This window comes from Anastrepha ludens, chromosome 2, assembly GCF_028408465.1.
Source record: "Anastrepha ludens isolate Willacy chromosome 2, idAnaLude1.1, whole genome shotgun sequence".
Classification (NCBI taxonomy): Eukaryota; Metazoa; Arthropoda; class Insecta; order Diptera; family Tephritidae; genus Anastrepha; species Anastrepha ludens.
The window spans coordinates 39,653,086-39,662,896 of NC_071498.1; positions in this window are offsets into that span (position 1 = coordinate 39,653,086).

A 9,811-nucleotide genomic window follows, 5' to 3' on the forward strand; every position below is an offset into this window, starting at 1 on the left:
TTTTTTTTTTTTTTTTTTTTATTTGGAGCAACTAATATCAATTTAAATTATGATATTGGTCAGGGCTACACATTTTTTGTGTAACACTTTATAAGCGAATGTAAAAAATACTAACCAGTGCTTTATTTTATATGAAAACGAAATTATATGTTCATGTGTTCAGTATTAAAAATATAGAAAATGAGATTATAAAAATAAGACTTGAAGGAGCTGCAACGTAAAAAAACAAAACATGAATCTCCTTGGTTTACAATATATGTAAGCTGTAATTAATTTTTTTCATGCCATTCATTGTTTTGCCGAGTTCCGATTATACTTGAACCAAATAGTATTTACATAATATTAACTTTTATTTACAACAACAAAAAAAGACAAAAAAACGAGGTCGAAAGTAAATTAAGCATTCTTTTGATTGCATAGAGTAATTTCTTCACAAATATCTAGAAACTAAAAAAAAATAAGAAAAAGGTACCTGATTATATTGCACATCGAATACGATACGAGAAACAAGTGCATTATCAAGAAAACTGGGTTTGAAAGTATATTAAAAATTATTTTCGTAGAACTATTTTCGAGTAGAATAATTTCTTCAAACATATCTACAAACTTGAAAAAAAAGAAAATTAAATAATTACATATGTTGCACATCGAAAAAGAGAGCAAAGTATACTACTAAAAAGTAAAAGAGGTTTCAAAGTAAATTAAACATTATTTTGATTTTGCAAAATAATTTTTTCAGGAACAACTAGAAACTTAAAAAATAAGAAAAAAACTTCGAAAATTAAGAAAAAATGTTGCAATTAAATGCTACATCTAGCTTCTACTTTGTGAAATATGAGTTTAAAGTTCATTCGCCTGCAAATTTAGCTATAAGAGCACGTTAATTTTTTTAGTGAACTTGGTAAATTCGCTTTTAACCGCAGATATTATGCATACATATCTACATATCTTTGGGCTTCCAATCACTATAATTGATCTGGCTTTATTAATTTTGATTTTATACTAATAATTCCTTTTAAACTTTACGGTTTAAGAGGTATGCATATTTCCATATGAAGTCAAAAAGGGCGAGGTTTGTACTTCGACCCTAAGCCCTCTACTGATATATTTTCATATTATGCTCCATCGCGTTGATTCGCTCTCCCACATTTTAATAACTTCACTTGGATTCCACTTTATTTCACTTAAATTTTCTGCCTTCATTTTATTCCAATGCGTATATGTATGTATTGGTTTTTATTTGAAGTCCTTAACAGTTTGCATTCCACCAAATATTTTCTTGGTATTTTTTACAAAAATTTCATGCAATTAAAATTACCAAAGTTGAGGAAGGCAAAAGTAAACAGCAGTTTATTCCGTGTAGACATTAATTGACAAAGCGAATTTACCAAAAACATTTTTAATTTGATTTGATTATAGTACAGATATAAAAAAGGGCTCGGAAATATTTTATTGATATTCGTTGATATTTAAGTTTTTTTTTATATACAGTTAAGGAAAAAACTCTACATACACCCCCTTAGTTTGTATTTCTAAGATATTCGTAAGGTAAATTAATAAAGCGTTTGCATTAATATTTAAAGGACCAAAAACAAAGTTTATTTACATAACAAAAAGCTAATTCAAAAGCATAACAATAACAGAAATAACAAAAACAATAAAAATTCATGAGAAAAAAGTCTACATACAGTGTTAAAAATCGAATAGAATATTTGATTTCTTTTAAATAAATAAAAGAGAACAATATACTTTTAATATTTTGTAGGACCACCCTGGGCTCCAATAACCGCCTGAAGACGACGTGGCATAGACATCACCAAATTCTCCGTAATACTGGGCGCAATTTCCGACCACGCCTGAGTTAGGGCAGTTTTCAGTGTTTCACGACTTCTGATATCATATTTGCGAGCAGATTTTTCCAAAACGTCCCAAATATGCTCAATTGGGTTAAGGTCTGGTGACTGGGGAGGTGTTTTGAGCTGTCTTGGTGCATGACAAAGAAGCCAGTCTCGAACAATATGCGCAGTATGCTTGGGGTGGTTGTCTTGTTGGAAAATCCATTGGTTTCCCAGGCCCAAGCTTTCCACAAATGGCTTCAGATTTTGTTCCAATATTGTCTTATACTAATATCTATCCATAACGTCTTCAACAAAAACCAATCGACCAACTCCAGATGCCGCCATAGCTCCCCACACCATAACACTACCCCCACCATGTTTCACAGTAGGTATAATATTTTTCAGCAATTTCCCCGTAAGATTTGTTTTCTTTTCGAAGAATAACCTCCAAATTTCTTACTGATTGTTGAATTTCTTTTCTATTTGCCATTTTTAAAGTTAAAACGTGTTTTACAAATCGCTTTCTGAATTTAAATAATTGTAATGTTTGACAGATAAAGCAAATCAAGAAAACTAACGGGTTTTTTCCCTTTAAGTTCTTCATTTTCCTATGTATTTTAAGAGTTGCCAAAGCTGTATGTAGACTTTTTTCCCACCGATTTCTATGTTTATCGCCAATAGTTTATAAGTTACCAATATTTTCAAACTTTTTTTCTTCCAACATTCTTAACTATTAATGTCGTAAACATTCACATTAAAATTATGTTGAATATTATCACTAGTTCTCTAGAAGTTGAAAATAGTTGGCTGTATGTAGAGTTTTTTCCTTAACTGTATATAGCACGAATTATGATTTGATCAATATGTTAATAACTGCATAGTGCAGAATTCGATAACTCGTAACTACGTAATTAATTATTTTGTTGTTAGAAAGCAAACTAATAGTGATGCATATACATACCTTATGCTACAACAACAAAATTTTTGATATCGACATATCGCACTTGTTACTTTAAAGCGTAACAACTCAAAATCTGAACATTTTCAGTAGATACGAAAAACTGTTTCCGTAAATATTAATAATATTATATATTACAAGGAAAAAAACTAGTAATTGCACGAAAATATCATTAAAAACAATATGACGGTTGTTTCATTCTTATTTGTTTAGTAGTTGCGCTAAAATAACAAATTTTTTAGTTGTTACTCTTTTCCTGAAATTTTTTTATACACTTAGTGGTATATTTTAAACAAACCGTTTGGTTGTAAACAGGCACAATTCAAAATGTTACACTTTATGTGACACAAATTTGTTCAAACACTTGGAGACAACTAAAAATGTAACTCTTTAGTTGAGACAAAAGAAGTCATTCTGAAAACAAAGAGAGAGTCATTACGGTTTTTTAACGAAAGACTAGACAAACCACTGAACGATTTTTACAGTGGGTAGAGATGACCACTGTACATTGTTTTCTTGCAAAAAACTAAAATTTGGAAATTTTGAGTTGTTACGCTTTAACGTAACTGCGAAATTGAAAATTTATTACCCTATTACTATGGTATTAAAAAAATCGAGTTTAACGCTTGGGTACCTATGTTGGTCTGTGGGATCACTATGACATTTAAATATTATTGTTGGCTTGAAAATTTTATTTATGTTGAAATTAAATCAATGATATAATTTTTAAGAGTAATCATTACGACGGGACATTGACATTCGTATGTGCATAGATACGATAAACCATTTATTTATCATCCCACAGCCCAACACTTAATAACTTGAGCCATAGAAATTGAGGGTTTAAAACTTACCATACATACATATAGGTATATGATCCGTCAACTTTTTAAACCACTTGAACCTTATGGATTACAAATCTCAGATAGAAAGTATATATTTTATTAAAGGAAATTTTGGAATCTCACTACCATAAATGAAAGCGTGATATGATATATTCAAACTAAAAATTAAGTTAATAGCAGACATTCTTGTCTTGCGTATAAAAATGTGCCCAGACACATTAACTATAGAAAGAAATGAATGGTAAGTGCAAATAACAAACTGTGATAATGTTGTGATTGATTAAAGTGTGCAGTGCTCAAAGTGTGCATAGCAAAATAATATCTTATTCTTACATATGTATAAGAAAAATAATTTACCTAGTTTAGTTTTCTGCTTTCCAGGCTTTAAAGGCGTTATAAGTGATAAAAAAGTTTACAAAAGGGAAACAATGAAAGAAAAAGTTTATATAAACAAAAATTTTGCCCAACCCGGATGCAAGAAAGAATTCAAATGGATTAACCAAGGAATGGTAAATTTTGAAATTCCTTTGAATTACATACATATTTATATATTTTGTTAAAATTGTTTAATTTTTGTTAAAAATTATGATCAATACATAAGTTTGCAAATATATTTTTGTTTGTATTTTATTGATTTGTTATAAAAAAATTATAATTTTTAGACAAAAAAAAACCAAAAAAATTTAAAACTAACGACAATATAATAAGTGCAGAGAAAAATAAACAATATGGAAGATAAAGAAATTTATGAAACGAAATCCGAAATATGACAAATAACAATAATCATAAATCGTACAAATATTGATTAAAAAACAAAAAAATATGTCAACGCATAGAATGGTCATTAAAAAGAAAGAAGCCATTGAGAAAAGTAACTATACGAAACGAAAATTTTATCAAAATGTGTCTGAAAAGCCAACATTTCGGCTGTCGCTTGGGAAAGCGCGCATAAAATATAGAAAAAAAGTGTCAATATTACAGCTAAAGAGTGATTTTAAGACTGCAATAAAAAACCAAATGCTTTCATTAACTTGAAATAAATGTACATAGTACAAGAATACGCTAAAAAGGCATTAATGCTGCCTTGACTAAAACGGAAAGCAAGCAACGCATTGATATTTTCAACAAAGAATTCCTCAGTAACAAGACGATTGATTTAAGGAAAAAAATCCACATTATTTCATGAAGAATTATTTACCATAAATATATACGCTTATATATAAATTCGTTAAGCAAGGCCTTTGCTTAAAATGACAGAAGGTATAAAATAAAAAATCTTTATTGAATGATTTCAAAAATCTTTGAAGTATAGAAAATAACAAAAATACTTACAGCTGATCAAAAGAAACAAAACAAAAAATAAAAAAGCTTAGCAATTTAATGAATTCAAGCAACCGTTTTAATGCAAATACCTATATTTATTCCTCATTTTCGCATTTTTTATCCAAACAATAAGTTATCAACAATTCGTTGCAAGAAATGTACACATTGTTTTTAGCATAACAGTTCTCTAATAAAACCAAAGCCTTAATATAAAGACTGATTTATACAACCCCAAAATCTAATTAAACAAAAATAATAATAAATAAACTGCTTTTCGAATTTGTACACGAACCTCAAAATACTGAATTAAAAGTCTTAACAATTTTTATTTAATTTTTTTTTAATGCAAATTTATCTTCTGGGTTGTTTATGTTTTTATTCATTTAATAAGATTCAATTTATTTGTTAAATAATTGTTTTTTTTTATAAATTTTCATTTTGTGTGTAAAACAATGTCACTGTTTCTAGTATTGCTGACTGAATAAATCGTTTTCTAAATATTTATGTGTTTTTAATAATGTTAAAATTTCAATATAAATAATTTATTACGCAACTAGTATCGAGATCTTGTCAACAAATCGAAATACAACAAGGTAAGGCGATATTTATGTTAATATGTTTTTTTTTTACGAAATATACTTTTTTTTTTATATTGACACTTTAATTGAATACTAATAAATAAAAAATTATAACAGTAAACAGTTAGTGCATTGCGACTGCCCTAGCTGAGTGGGTTTGTGCGTGCCTACCCCTCGGTTGTTCTGGATTCGAAAACACATTGCGCAAAAGATTTTTTTTTCTAATGGCACTCAACTCTCAGCAAACAATGCCAAACCTCCGAATGCATTTATGACACTAAAAAATCTTCTCATTAAAAACCATCCGACGTTCGGAGTCGGTATAAAACTGTAGGTCCCTCCATTTGTAGACAAACATCAAGACGCGCACCACAAATTAGAGGAGAGGCTCGGTCAAAACACTTAATAAAGGATCTACGCGCCAATAACACACAAAGTCATTCAATACAATTTCCATTAGCTGCAGTAACCTCGACCCGGGTCCAGAAACGATTGCATTGCCGAATAAAATGCGGCTTATTTATATGGGCCATAATGGTATTAATTGGAGTATTCAGAGAAGAAATGGTGTTATGAGGATATTTATTGGTTTCACGCTTAAGGCCGGCGAGCCAATTAAAAGGTCAAAAAAATCGATTTTTCCCCCCCCCCCCCCCTGAAATCAATAGCTTAGATATTCAAGGACATGAGACACAAATTTTCAGAGTTAAATTCCAAGTATTTGCAGAGCTACAGAGCCGAGCGTAGTGCGGCGTCGAGCAACCGTGCGCTTATTGTTGTAGTGTATTGTTTCTGTGTACGTCTCTGTAAGTGTTTGTTTCTCGGCTTTTCATTTTCACGATTTTACCTAATTTATGTACACGATTGCAAAAAAACTAAACGAGCTATCCATTTCATTCAAAATGCGTTATCTTCAGTATTGTTTTCTCTTCTATGTGAACTAAAAAAAACATCCAAAAACTTTTTTTAAGCGACTTTTTTACCCAGTTGAAGAATTTTTTTTTCTTGAAAAACTACTGTTTTTTTATACCTTCCCCAAAAATTCGAATTTTACGTGTTTCTCCCAATTTTCTTAGTTCACATCGAAGATAATTACATCAAAATTAATAATCTTTTTTTTTGTTTTCAGATGAAAATTGCAAGTTGTATCTTGTACAGAAGTTGGATACTTCAGTGGCAAGGCGCTCTGGGAATCTATTGATAACTCGGCTTACAATATATTGTTGGAGATTGTACAATTTTTTTTTTTTAGTTCAAATATATATTAAACTATCCCCAAAACTTCATTTGGCTAATTGTTTTTTTTCTCATCCTACGCTTCGCGAAAACTACTGAATTTAGGACATCTAATTGGCCCGCCGGCCTTAACTACACCCCATACGTAGTAATGGGGTGTGGGGATTAAGTTCAGGGGAGTTGGGTGGCCATAAGTTCGGTGTTATGTGGTCATGAAAATTTTCAGCTATCCAATCATGTATGAAGGAGCAGAGTCTTACTGAAAGATGTATGGGCTGTCACCGCGTATACTATCAATCTAGGGTTTCACTACGATCTCGAATATATGCAATAGAATATGCAGCAGAATTCACTCGAGATCTTTGAGTAAAGAAGAGTGGTGGCATAACATGTTCTTTGTTGCTCACAACATCTAAAACCATACAAGTGGTTAGAAACTTCGTGTGCATGACAACAGCAACCTCTGTAGGATTGAAACATATCTGTGTTTTCTGCGATTGGTATTTTTGTCTTGGTAAACATTTTTTTTCGTCCGAGGAAATCCTTAACATCTCAGTCGCTTCAAGCTGTTTAATTTTGTTTAGAAGGCGTTTTTTATCGGATAACTCGCTGTACTCGTGTTTGGTCCGACATAAACTGTCTTTTGCGCGTTACGAAGGATGTATACCGAAGATATTCATGGATAACTCAAGGGATAAGGGTCTAACAAACGTTAACTCCCTCGCAATTTAATTTTTGAAGGGTCCTCGTCAATGATCGCTTGCACTTGTTGAATAAATTCTACTGATCGGATAGTGTCGGAACTTTTCTCGTGTTACCATGCCATTATTAAAGAGACATTTTGCAACCATTCTACAATTTTCTTGGCTGTAGCGATGTTGGACATTGCAGCTGCATATACGCGATCATTTTCAGGGTTATGGGGTTGTAATAAAAACAGATTTTAGTTAGAAAAGATGATTTCCTTAGTAACATTTTACATCTTTCCCTTCGTTTTTCATTCTGTAACTACGGCGCTGTAGTTGAATGGGTTGGTGCGGTCACGTGACTCATTTTAAAACTTTTAGGGAGTTTTCTTACCTAAACGGCATAATTTTTACGAATCCGTTCACGCACGACTTCAATCGCATTCTTAGTTCTGACGAAACGCTTTCGTTCAGTTTATTCCGTTATTTTTAAGGAGTGCGTTTCGAAAACAGGTGGATGAATAAAATCATCATTAACTAATAGTAGCTTATGGAACTGTTTGCATTCTAGGAGGCTCTAACATTGAACATGTGTGTACATGACGAGAACAATACAATGTATTTATATGCCCGACTGGTACTAAATTTAGGCGCGGAACATGAAGGCACTCTGTACACAGATTCCACTAACTCTTTAGAGATATAGAGGCTGCGACGGTAACACTGTTAACATCCGAGGCTTTCTTTGTAGTAGCTCAACGCCCAATAATTGAAGATCTTAGGAAAGAGGAGAAAATCAAATAATCATTCGAAGTGTTAATTGGGGAGCACAATTTCTAAATGTTTAAGCACCAGACGTTCTCGAGACAAATGGATTGCGTTACAGGCATAACCCGGACTTACATTCTGTGTAGCACAGTAACTTCAGCAGTAACCCTCAAACATGTATTAGAAATGTTGTATAATCTTACAAGCTTGCGTAAGCTCGAAATAAAGTCGAACGACTCGTGCCGTAATTAAGAATTCTCATACAGTGTTCTCACAGACGGTGGAATGCCCTGGCGGTTTGTAGATTGTCATATCACACCATTTAAAAAATAGTTAAAAAAAGAATTCTCGTGGAACTTCTTAAGAGAAATGGATTTAGACGAGGCATTATGAGGCATACCTCTACTAACATCTAATCTATCTAAGATAACATACGACACACCACTCCTATGTAGTTTTAAAAGCGATCTTATGTTAAGAAATTCCACAATGTCCTCTTCCCTTCAAAAAATAGCTTATATTCGAACCTTTTGTCCATCTTTGTGTTCAATTGAGGATCTTTCTCTTGAAAGTCAAATGGTATTTTTACCCGATTCTACATACATATATGGTGATTAGAATTTCTAAAGCGCGTTTTGTTCGTGCTTTGTTTTTGAAATTTCTATGCTGCGAACTCTTCATACGGGTGCTTTAATAGTTTGACAGAGTCGATAGTTCTAACAGTATAAAATACTTCCCATGAATATTTGGCGAATGCTGCTGAAGTGATAGTCCTTATCATATTTAAGTCCGGATGGGTCTGGTGACGTAGAACTGACTGCCGGGGAATGGTAGAGCCGATAGTCGTACCAAAAGTCTTTCTATATTAAGCTCAAACTTCTTCAAATGCAAAATATTTCCGATGAAAATACTTAAAGCTATTTGCATATTTTCACAACAAATTTCAAGCTTTTTATAAAATCCTTGTTGGAGGATGTCTGCCTGCTCGTTGGCATCTATTCGATGTTATACTCTTCTCACTTCTAGGAATTTCTCAATTGATCGGATAGAACGGTAATCGTGTTATCCAATCAACTAAGAAATTAAGTTCTATCCTTTGCATCGATTTGGCGAAGATAAACATTAAGCCCTTTTACGGCCATCGCAACTTATGACTAACTCAGAAATAATACATTTTTTAAATACATCTGTAATCTTACCACTACCATGATCCCTAGAGAATGATCGAACATCGATTTTTGCGGCTTAACCGAATTTTAGCCCCTTTCAGCCGAAGCCGAACCAAAACCAAACTGAACATTTTAAACGACACGAGTAATAAGTAAGCAATGACTTTTTTAAAAATCTAGTATTGTTAGTGATAAATAATCAATACCTACGTCTCAATCACATTAACATCAGCTCATAACATATACTTACTATGTTTGAAAAATAACAGAAAAAAACTTATTTTTAAATGTGAAATTTCGGACTTTTTAAGTTTTATCCATAATAATTTAAAAAAAGTTCCCCCTCTGAATTTGTTAAAAATATCCCTCATAATATCCCATGATCAGCTGACTACTGTAAAGTGCCAACA